Consider the following 12354-nt stretch of genomic DNA (forward strand, 5'->3'; position numbering starts at 1 on the left):
CTGCTCTCGGTGGTTCTCATGTTGTGGCATGGGCAGGTATTCCAATTTCTTTGGACAATAGTTGAACTGTCCGAGGAGCGCTCCACCTTTTCATTAATAAGAATACATTTCCACAGTGGGTTGATGGACTCTTATGGATCCTGGATCTTTGATAGATAGGTTAAAACTACCAAACACGTTTGGGAGTTAACCCAAACGCCTTCATCAGTCACCATATTAACTTAAAAGATCCTTCCCACTTATACACCTATTTCAGTATTATCCAAGACCCAAACTGGATTCCCAGTTTCCATCAATCCTTATCTGCGCGCTGAGACCGTCGGCCGGCTCATGTGCACTGCGATGTCCATTCCTGGTACGGCATCACAGTAATTAATGCGCATGCGCCGGCTAACGGCAAGTAATGGACATCGCTAACGGCACCAGGAATGGACATCGCAGTGCGCATGCGCCGGCCGACGGACCCAGCATGCAGGCACGGGATCTCGGCGAGAGAAGAAGTAAGAAGATGGGCGGGCAGAGGGAAAGGATGGGCGGGCAGAGGGAAGACTGGGCGGGGGGAAGCGACTATAAGGCAGAGCTGCCTGGGAACCTACGAGGTTGACGCCACCCCTGGGCACTTGCGAGCCCTCATTTGCATATCCTACTAAGATGATTTTTGCCAGTTTTATAAGTCTACTTATAAAGGTAACGTTTTTATCAACTGTAATGCTGCTAGAAAGCTATGGGAAGGGTTAAAAAGGTGAAACTGTGATGACAGACTCCCTTTAAAGACGAGCATTGTCCATTTCCACCTTCATTCATCAGAATGTTTTCATATATTTTTATACATTTTCTCTATTCAATTTTTCATTTTTCGTAAAATTAAGTTTTATCTGGTGGAACTGGCCCATTATACCAAAGGGCCAGTTCCACCAGATAAAACTTAATTGTACGAAATGAAAAATTTGAGGAGGCTGAAAATATGACAGAACAGTTCATTTTTAAAAACTACTGTTATAGATTAGGGATGAGCGAACCCGAACTGTATAGTTCGGGTTCGTACCGAATTTTGGGGTGTCCGTGACACGGACCCGAACCCGAACATTTTCGTAAAAGTCCGGGTTCGGGTTCGGTGTTCGGCGCTTTCTTGGCGCTTTTTGAAAGGCTGCAAAGCAGCCAATCAACAAGCGTCATACTACTTGCCCCAAGAGGCCATCACAGCCTTCCCTTCTATTGGCATGGCTGTGATTGGCCAGTGCAGCATGTGACCCAGCCTTTATATAAGCTTGGGTCACGTAGCGCTGCACGTCACTCTGCTATGATCAGTATAGGGAGAGGTTGCAGCTGCGACGTTAGGGCGAGATTAGGCAGATTAACTCCTCCAAAAGACTTCATTCTGTGATCGATCTGCAGCTGTGGATCATTGAAGTGCTAATATCGACTTGCTCACTTTTTTGAGGCTGCCCAGAGCGTTTTTAGATCACTTTTTTTCTGGGGTGATGGGCGGCCATTTTGTGACTTGTGGTGCGCCAGCACAAGCTATCACCAAGTGTATTTAACCATCGATAGTGTGGTTATTTTGTGGCCATATACTACATCATCTGCAGGCTGAGCCTGTGTCACCGAAGTGCATTTAACCATCGACAGTCTGATTATTTTTTGGCCATATACTACATCTGGTGCAGGCTGAGCCTGTGTCACCCAAGTGCATTTAACCATCAACAGTGTGGTTATTTTTTGGCCATATATTACATAAGGGGCAAGTTGAGCCTGTCACCCAGCGCCTAAAAAATAGACCTGACATTTCTATTCAACCAAATCTGTACTGTTTTAGCTGGTCAAGTTATTTGTAGTGACCGTAAAAGCACATTTTTTTTTCTGGGTTGAAAAACCATTCCCAAATTTGCCATTCTCAAAATAACTAGTTTCTGGTATTTGAGGCCTACTTGAAATCTATCACAAAAAGAATATCTTACATTGAATCTAGTGATAGTGTCATTCAGAAAAACCTAAGACACACGCTAGCGTGCTGATAGAAATCTGATTGTGTGATTAAACCTATACCTGTCACACAGCGCAAAAAAAAACAGGCCTCACATCTCTATTTAACCAAATCTCTACTGTTTTAGCTGGTCAAGTTATTTGTAGTGACCGTAAAAGCACACTTGTTTTTCTGGGTTGAAAAACCATTCCCAAATTTGCCATTCTCAAAATTGTGGTGAACGGGAACAATGAGGAAAACATCTAATAAGGGACGCGGACGTGGACATGGTCGTGGTGGTGTTAGTGGACCCTCTGGTGCTGGGAGAGGACGTGGCCGTTCTGCCACAGCCACACGTCCTAGTGAACCAACTACCTCAGGTCCCAGTAGCCAGCAGAATTTACATCGATATTTGGTGGGGCCCAATGCCGTTCTAAGGATGGTAAGGCCTGAGCCAACAGCGTAGCAAAAGAGGGAGCAGTGGGCAAAATCAGAACACCCGCCGCCAAGAGACTCCGCCTGCTACTGACCGCCGCCATCTGGGACCGAGCACCCCAAAGGCAGCTTCAAGGAGTTCCCTGGCATGGCACTTCTTCAAACAATGTGCTGACGACAAGACCCGAGTGGTTTGCACGCTGTGCCATCAGAGCCTGAAGCGAGGCATTAACGTTCTGAACCTTAGCACAACCTGCATGACCAGGCACCTGCATGCAAAGCATGAACTGCAGTGGAGTAAACACCTTAAAAACAAGGAAGTCACTCAGGCTCCCCCTGCTGCCTCTTCTGCTGCTGCCGCCTCGGCCCCTTCTGCTGCTGCCGCCGCTTGGCCTCTTCTGCTGCTGCTGCCGCCGCCTCGGCCTCTTCCTCTGCCTCTGGAGGAACGTTTGCACCTGCCGCCCAGCAAACATGGGATGTACCACCAACACCACCACCTGCGTCACCAAGCATCTCAACCATCTCACAAACATTTGAGAGAAAGCGTAAATTCCCACCTAGCCACCCTCGATCCCTGGCCCTGAATGCCAGCATTTCTAAACTACTGGCCTATGAAATGCTGTCATTTAGGCTGGTCGACACACACAGCTTCAAACAGCTCATGTCACTTGCTGTCCCACAGTATGTTGTTCCCAGCCGCCACTACTTCTCCAAGAGAGCCGTGCCTTCCCTGCACAAACAAGTGTCCGATAAAATCAAGTGTGCACTGTGCAACGCCATCTGTGGCAAGGTCCACCTAACCACAGATACGTGGACCAGTAAGCACGGCCAGGGACGCTATATCTCCCTAACTGCACACTGGGTAAATGTAGTGGCGGTTGGGCCCCAGGCGGAGAGCTGTTTGGCGCACGTCCTTCTGCCGCCAAGGATCGCAGGGCAACATTCTTTGCCTCCTGTCTCCTCCTCCTCCTACTCAGCTTCCTCCTCCTCTTCTTCCACCTGCTCATCCAGTCAGCCACACACGTTCACCACCAACTTCAGCACAGCACGGGGTAAACGTCAGCAGGCCATTCTGAAACTCATATGTTTGGGGGACAGGCCCCACACCGCACAGGAGTTGTGGCGGGGTATAGAACAACAGACCGACGAGTGGTTGCTGCCGGTGAGCCTCAAGCCCAGCCTGGTGGTATGCGATAATGGCCGAAATCTCGTTGCAGCTCTGGGACTAGCCGGTTTGACGCACATCCCTTGCCTGGCGCATGTGCTGAATTTGGTGGTGCAGAAGTTCATTCGCAACTACCCCGACATGTCAGAGCTGCTGCATTAAGTGCGGGCCGTCTGTTCGCGCTTCCGGCGTTCACACCCTGCCGCTGCTCGCCTGTCTGCGCTACAGCGTAACTTCGGCCTTTTCGCTCACCGCCTCATATGCGACGTACCCACCAGGTGGAACTCCACCTTGCATATGCTGGACAGACTGTGCGAGCAGCAGCAGGCCATAGTGGAGTTTCAGCTGCAGCACGCACGGGTCAGTCGCACTGCGGATCAGACACACTTCACCACCAATGACTGGGCCTCCATGCGAGACCTGTGTGCCCTGTTGCGCTGTTTCGAGTACTCCACCAACATGGCCAGTGGCGATGACGCCGTTATCAGCGTTACAATACCACATCTATGTCTCCTTGGGAAAACACTTAGCGCGATGATGGAAGAGGAGGTGGCCCAGGAGGAAGAGGAGGAAGAGGGGTCATTTTTAGCACTTTCAGGCCAGTCTCTTCAAAGTGACTCAGAGGGAGGTTTTTTGCAACACCAGAGGCCAGGTACAAATGTGGCCAGACAGGGCCCACTACTGGGGGACGAGGAGGACGAGGATGAGGAGGAGGTGGAGGAGGATGAGGATGAAGCATGTTCACAGCGGGGTGGCACCCAAAGCAGCTCGGGCCTATCACTGGTGCATGGCTGGGGGGAAACACAGGACGATGACGATACGCCTCCCACAGAGGACAGCTTGTCCTTACCTCTGGGCAGCCTGGCACACATGAGCGACTACATGCTGCAGTGCCTGCGCAACGACAGCAGAGTTGCCCACATTTTAACGTGTGCGGACTACTGGGTTGCCACCCTGCTGGATCCCCGGTACAAAGACAATGTGCCCACCTTACTTCCTACACTGGAGCGTGATAGGAAGATGCGCGAGTACAAGCGCACATTGGTAGACGCGCTACTGAGAGCATTCCCAAATGTCACAGGGGAACCAGTGGAAGCCCAAGGCGAAGGCAGAGGAGGAGCAAGAGGTCGCCAACGCAGCTGTGTCACGGCCAGCTCCTCTGAGGGCAGGGTTAGCATGGCAGAGATGTGGAAAAGTTTTGTCACCACGCCACAGCTAACTGCACCACCACCTGATACGGAACGTGTTAGCAGGAGGCAACATTTCACTAACATGGTGGAACATTACCTGTGCACACCCCTCCACGTACTGACTGATGGTTCGGCCCCATTCAACTTCTGGGTCTCCAAATTGTCCACGTGGCCAGAGCTAGCCTTTTATGCCTTGGAGGTGCTGGCCTGCCCGGCGGCCAGCGTTTTGTCTGAACGTGTATTCAGCACGGCAGGGGGCGTCATTACAGACAAACGCAGCCGCCTGTCTACAGCCAATGTGGACAAGCTGACGTTCATAAAAATGAACCAGGCATGGATCCCACAGGACCTATCCATCCCTTGTGCAGATTAGATATTAACTACCTCCCCTTAACAATATATTATTCTACTCCATGGCACTTCCTCATTCAATACTATTTTTATTTTCATTTTACCATTATATTGCGGGGCAACCCAAAGTTGAATGAACCTCTCCTCTGTCTGGGTGCCGGGGCCTAAATGTGTGACAGTGGCCTGTTCCAGTGGTGGGTGACGTGAAGCCTGATTCTCTGCTATGACATGAAGACAGATTCTGTGCTGACATAAGGCCAGATTCTCTGTTACGGGACCTCTCTCCTCTGCCTGGGTGCCGGGGCCTAAATGTGTGACAGTGGCCTGTTCCAGTGGTGGGTGACGTGAAGCCTGATTCTCTGCTATGACATGAAGACAGATTCTGTGCTGACATAAGGCCAGATTCTCTGTTACGGGACATCTCTCCTCTGTCTGGGTGCCGGGGCCTAAATATGTGACAGTGGCCTGTTCCAGTGGTGTGTGACGTGAAGCCTGATTCTCTGCTATGACATGAAGACAGATTCTGTGCTGACATAAGGCCAGATTCTCTGTTACGGGACCTCTCTCCTCTGCCTGGGTGCCTGGGCCTAAATGTGTGACAGTGGCCTGTTCCAGTGGTGGGTGACGTGAAGCCTGATTCTCTGCTATGACATGAAGACAGATTCTGTGCTGACATAAGGCCAGATTCTCTGTTACGGGACCTCTCTCCTCTGCCTGGGTGCCTGGGCCTAAATATGTAACAGTGGCCTGTTCCAGTGGTGGGTGACGTGAAGCCTGATTCTCTGCTATGACATGAAGACAGATTCTGTGCTGACATAAGGCCAGATTCTCTTTTACGGGACCTCTCTCCTCTGTCTGGGTGCCGGGGCCTAAATATGTGACAGTGGCCTGTTCCAGTGGTGTGTGACGTGAAGCCTGATTCTCTGCTATGACATGAAGACAGATTCTGTGCTGACATAATGCCAGATTCTCTGTTACGTGACCTCTCTCCTCTGCCTGGGTGCCTGGGCCTAAATATGTGACAGTGGCCTGTTCCAGTGGTGGGTGACGTGAAGCCTGATTCTCTGCTATGACATGAAGACTGATTCTGCGCTGACATAAGGCCAGATTCTCTGTTACGGGACCTCTCTCCTCTGTCTGGGTGCCGGGGCCTAAATATGTGACAGTGGCCTGTTCCAGTGGTGGGTGACGTGAAGCCTGATTCTCTGCTATGACATGAAGACAGATTCTGTGCTGACATAAGGCCAGATTCTCTGTTACGGGACCTCTCTCCTCTGCCTGGATGTCGGGGCCTAAATATGTGACAGTGGCCTGTTCCAGTGGTGGGTGACGTGAAGCCTGATTCTCTGCTATGACATGAAGACAGATTCTGTGCTGACATAAGGCCAGATTCTCTGTTACGGGACCTCTCTCCTCTGCCTGGGTGCCGGGGCCTAAATGTGTGACAGTGGCCTGTTCCAGTGGTGGGTGACGTGAAGCCTGATTCTCTGCTATGACATGAAGACAGATTCTGTGCTGACATAAGGCCAGATTCCCTGTTACGGGACCTCTCTCCTCTGTCTGGGTGCCGGGGCCTAAATATGTGACAGTGGCCTGTTCCAGTGGTGTGTGACGTGAAGCCTGATTCTCTGCTATGACATGAAGACAGATTCTGTGCTGACATAAGGCCAGATTCTCTGTTACGGGACCTCTCTCCTCTGCCTGGGTGCCGGGGCCTAAATGTGTGACAGTGGCCTGTTCCATTGGTGGGTGACGTGAAGCCTGATTCTCTGCTATGACATGAAGACAGATTCTGTGCTGACATAAGGCCAGATTCTCTTTTACGGGACCTCTCTCCTCTGTCTGGGTGCCGGGGCCTAAATATGTGACAGTGGCCTGTTCCAGTGGTGTGTGACGTGAAGCCTGATTCTCTGCTATGACATGAAGACAGATTCTGTGCTGACATAATGCCAGATTCTCTGTTACGTGACCTCTCTCCTCTGCCTGGGTGCCTGGGCCTAAATATGTGACAGTGGCCTGTTCCAGTGGTGGGTGACGTGAAGCCTGATTCTCTGCTATGACATGAAGACTGATTCTGCGCTGACATAAGGCCAGATTCTCTGTTACGGGACCTCTCTCCTCTGTCTGGGTGCCGGGGCCTAAATATGTGACAGTGGCCTGTTCCAGTGGTGGGTGACGTGAAGCCTGATTCTCTGCTATGACATGAAGACAGATTCTGTGCTGACATAAGGCCAGATTCTCTGTTACGGGACCTCTCTCCTCTGCCTGGATGTCGGGGCCTAAATATGTGACAGTGGCCTGTTCCAGTGGTGGGTGACGTGAAGCCTGATTCTCTGCTATGACATGAAGACAGATTCTGTGCTGACATAAGGCCAGATTCTCTGTTACGGGACCTCTCTCCTCTGCCTGGGTGCCGGGGCCTAAATGTGTGACAGTGGCCTGTTCCAGTGGTGGGTGACGTGAAGCCTGATTCTCTGCTATGACATGAAGACAGATTCTGTGCTGACATAAGGCCAGATTCTCTGTTACGGGACCTCTCTCCTCTGTCTGGGTGCCGGGGCCTAAATATGTGACAGTGGCCTGTTCCAGTGGTGTGTGACGTGAAGCCTGATTCTCTGCTATGACATGAAGACAGATTCTGTGCTGACATAAGGCCAGATTCTCTGTTACGGGACCTCTCTCCTCTGCCTGGGTGCCGGGGCCTAAATGTGTGACAGTGGCCTGTTCCATTGGTGGGTGACGTGAAGCCTGATTCTCTGCTATGACATGAAGACAGATTCTGTGCTGACATAAGGCCAGATTCTCTGTTACGGGACCTCTCTCCTCTGCCTGGGTGCCTGGGCCTAAATATGTAACAGTGGCCTGTTCCAGTGGTGGGTGACGTGAAGCCTGATTCTCTGCTATGACATGAAGACAGATTCTGTGCTGACATAAGGCCAGATTCTCTGTTACGGGACCTCTCTCCTCTGCCTGGGTGCCTGGGCCTAAATATGTGACAGTGGCCTGTTCCAGTGGTGGGTGACGTGAAGCCTGATTCTCTGCTATGACATGAAGACTGATTCTGCGCTGACATAAGGTCAGATTCTCTGTTACGGGACCTCTCTCCTCTGCCTGGGTGCCGGGGCCTAAATATGTGACAGTGGCCTGTTCCAGTGGTGGGTGACGTGAAGCCTGATTCTCTGCTATGACATGAAGACCGATTCTGTGCTGACATAAGGCCAGATTCTCTGTTACGGGACCTCTCTCCTCTGCCTGGGTGCCGGGGCCTAAATGTGTGACAGTGGCCTGTTCCAGTGGTGGGTGACGTGAAGCCTGATTCTCTGCTATGACATGAAGACAGATTCTGTGCTGACATAAGGCCAGATTCTCTGTTACGGGACCTCTCTCCTCTGTCTGGGTGCCGGGGCCTAAATATGTGACAGTGGCCTGTTACAGTGGTGTGTGACGTGAAGCCTGATTCTCTGCTATGACATGAAGACAGATTCTGTGCTGACATAAGGCCAGATTCTCTGTTACGGGACCTCTCTCCTCTGCCTGGGTGCCGGGGCCTAAATGTGTGACAGTGGCCTGTTCCAGTGGTGGGTGACGTGAAGCCTGATTCTCTGCTATGACATGAAGACAGATTCTGTGCTGACATAAGGCCAGATTCTCTGTTACGGGACCTCTCTCCTCTGTCTGGGTGCCGGGGCCTAAATATGTGACAGTGGCCTGTTACAGTGGTGTATGACGTGAAGCCTGATTCTCTGCTATGACATGAAGACAGATTCTGTGCTGACATAAGGCCAGATTCTCTGTTACGGGACCTCTCTCCTCTGCCTGGGTGCCTGGGCCTAAATATGTGACAGTGGCCTGTTCCAGTGGTGGGTGACGTGAAGCCTGATTCTCTGCTATGACATGAAGACTGATTCTGCGCTGACATAAGGCCAGATTCTCTGTTACGGGACCTCTCTCCTCTGTCTGGGTGCCGGGGCCTAAATATGTGACAGTGGCCTGTTCCAGTGGTGGGTAACGTGAAGCCTGATTCTCTGCTATGACATGAATACTGATTCTGCGCTGACATAAGGCCAGATTCTCTGTTAAGGGACTTCTCTCCTCTGTCTGGGTGCCGGGGCCTAAATATGTGACAGTGGCCTGTTCCAGTGGTGGGTGACGTGAAGCCTGATTCTCTGCTATGACATGAAGACAGATTCTGTGCTGACATAAGGCCAGATTCTCTGTTACGGGACCTCTCTCCTCTGCCTGGGTGCCGGGGCCTAAATATGTGACAGTGGCCTGTTCCAGTGGTGGGTGACGTGAAGCCTGATTCTCTGCTATGACATGAAGACTGATTCTGCGCTGACATAAGGCCAGATTCTCTGTTACGGGAACTCTCTCCTCTGCCTGGGTGCCGGGGCCTAAATGTGTGACAGTGGCCTGTTCCAGTGGTGGGTGACGTGAAGCCTGATTCTCTGCTATGACATGAAGACAGATTCTGTGCTGACATAAGGCCAGATTCTCTGTTACGGGACATCTCTCCTCTGTCTGGGTGCCGGGGCCTAAATATGTGACAGTGGCCTGTTCCAGTGGTGTGTGACGTGAAGCCTGATTCTCTGCTATGACATGAAGACAGATTCTGTGCTGACATAAGGCCAGATTCTCTGTTACGGGACCTCTCTCCTCTGCCTGGGTGCCGGGGCCTAAATGTGTGACAGTGGCCTGTTCCAGTGGTGGGTGACGTGAAGCCTGATTCTCTGCTATGACATGAAGACAGATTCTGTGCTGACATAAGGCCAGATTCTCTGTTACGGGACCTCTCTCCTCTGCCTGGGTGCCTGGGCCTAAATATGTAACAGTGGCCTGTTCCAGTGGTGGGTGACGTGAAGCCTGATTCTCTGCTATGACATGAAGACAGATTCTGTGCTGACATAAGGCCAGATTCTCTTTTACGGGACCTCTCTCCTCTGTCTGGGTGCCGGGGCCTAAATATGTGACAGTGGCCTGTTCCAGTGGTGTGTGACGTGAAGCCTGATTCTCTGCTATGACATGAAGACAGATTCTGTGCTGACATAAGGCCAGATTCTCTGTTACGTGACCTCTCTCCTCTGCCTGGGTGCCTGGGCCTAAATATGTGACAGTGGCCTGTTCCAGTGGTGGGTGACGTGAAGCCTGATTCTCTGCTATGACATGAAGACTGATTCTGCGCTGACATAAGGCCAGATTCTCTGTTACGGGACCTCTCTCCTCTGTCTGGGTGCCGGGGCCTAAATATGTGACAGTGGCCTGTTCCAGTGGTGGGTGACGTGAAGCCTGATTCTCTGCTATGACATGAAGACAGATTCTGTGCTGACATAAGGCCAGATTCTCTGTTACGGGACCTCTCTCCTCTGCCTGGATGTCGGGGCCTAAATATGTGACAGTGGCCTGTTCCAGTGGTGGGTGACGTGAAGCCTGATTCTCTGCTATGACATGAAGACAGATTCTGTGCTGACATAAGGCCAGATTCTCTGTTACGGGACCTCTCTCCTCTGCCTGGGTGCCGGGGCCTAAATGTGTGACAGTGGCCTGTTCCAGTGGTGGGTGACGTGAAGCCTGATTCTCTGCTATGACATGAAGACAGATTCTGTGCTGACATAAGGCCAGATTCTCTGTTACGGGACCTCTCTCCTCTGTCTGGGTGCCGGGGCCTAAATATGTGACAGTGGCCTGTTCCAGTGGTGTGTGACGTGAAGCCTGATTCTCTGCTATGACATGAAGACAGATTCTGTGCTGACATAAGGCCAGATTCTCTGTTACGGGACCTCTCTCCTCTGCCTGGGTGCCGGGGCCTAAATGTGTGACAGTGGCCTGTTCCATTGGTGGGTGACGTGAAGCCTGATTCTCTGCTATGACATGAAGACAGATTCTGTGCTGACATAAGGCCAGATTCTCTGTTACGGGACCTCTCTCCTCTGCCTGGGTGCCTGGGCCTAAATATGTAACAGTGGCCTGTTCCAGTGGTGGGTGACGTGAAGCCTGATTCTCTGCTATGACATGAAGACAGATTCTGTGCTGACATAAGGCCAGATTCTCTGTTACGGGACCTCTCTCCTCTGCCTGGGTGCCTGGGCCTAAATATGTGACAGTGGCCTGTTCCAGTGGTGGGTGACGTGAAGCCTGATTCTCTGCTATGACATGAAGACTGATTCTGCGCTGACATAAGGTCAGATTCTCTGTTACGGGACCTCTCTCCTCTGCCTGGGTGCCGGGGCCTAAATATGTGACAGTGGCCTGTTCCAGTGGTGGGTGACGTGAAGCCTGATTCTCTGCTATGACATGAAGACCGATTCTGTGCTGACATAAGGCCAGATTCTCTGTTACGGGACCTCTCTCCTCTGCCTGGGTGCCGGGGCCTAAATGTGTGACAGTGGCCTGTTCCAGTGGTGGGTGACGTGAAGCCTGATTCTCTGCTATGACATGAAGACAGATTCTGTGCTGACATAAGGCCAGATTCTCTGTTACGGGACCTCTCTCCTCTGTCTGGGTGCCGGGGCCTAAATATGTGACAGTGGCCTGTTACAGTGGTGTGTGACGTGAAGCCTGATTCTCTGCTATGACATGAAGACAGATTCTGTGCTGACATAAGGCCAGATTCTCTGTTACGGGACCTCTCTCCTCTGCCTGGGTGCCTGGGCCTAAATATGTGACAGTGGCCTGTTCCAGTGGTGGGTGACGTGAAGCCTGATTCTCTGCTATGACATGAAGACTGATTCTGCGCTGACATAAGGCCAGATTCTCTGTTACGGGACCTCTCTCCTCTGTCTGGGTGCCGGGGCCTAAATATGTGACAGTGGCCTGTTCCAGTGGTGGGTAACGTGAAGCCTGATTCTCTGCTATGACATAAGGACTGATTCTGCGCTGACATAAGGCCAGATTCTCTGTTAAGGGACTTCTCTCCTCTGTCTGGGTGCCGGGGCCTAAATATGTGACAGTGGCCTGTTCCAGTGGTGGGTGACGTGAAGCCTGATTCTCTGCTATGACATGAAGACAGATTCTGTGCTGACATAAGGCCAGATTCTCTGTTACGGGACCTCTCTCCTCTGCCTGGGTGCCGGGGCCTAAATATGTGACAGTGGCCTGTTCCAGTGGTGGGTGACGTGAAGCCTGATTCTCTGCTATGACATGAAGACTGATTCTGCGCTGACATGAAGCCAGATTCTCTGCTATGGCATGAGGAGACTGATTCTCTGCTGACATGAAGCCAGATTCTTTGCTATGGCATGAAGAGACTGATT

Source organism: Bufo bufo, chromosome 1, assembly GCF_905171765.1.
Source record: "Bufo bufo chromosome 1, aBufBuf1.1, whole genome shotgun sequence".
Taxonomy (NCBI): Eukaryota; Metazoa; Chordata; class Amphibia; order Anura; family Bufonidae; genus Bufo; species Bufo bufo.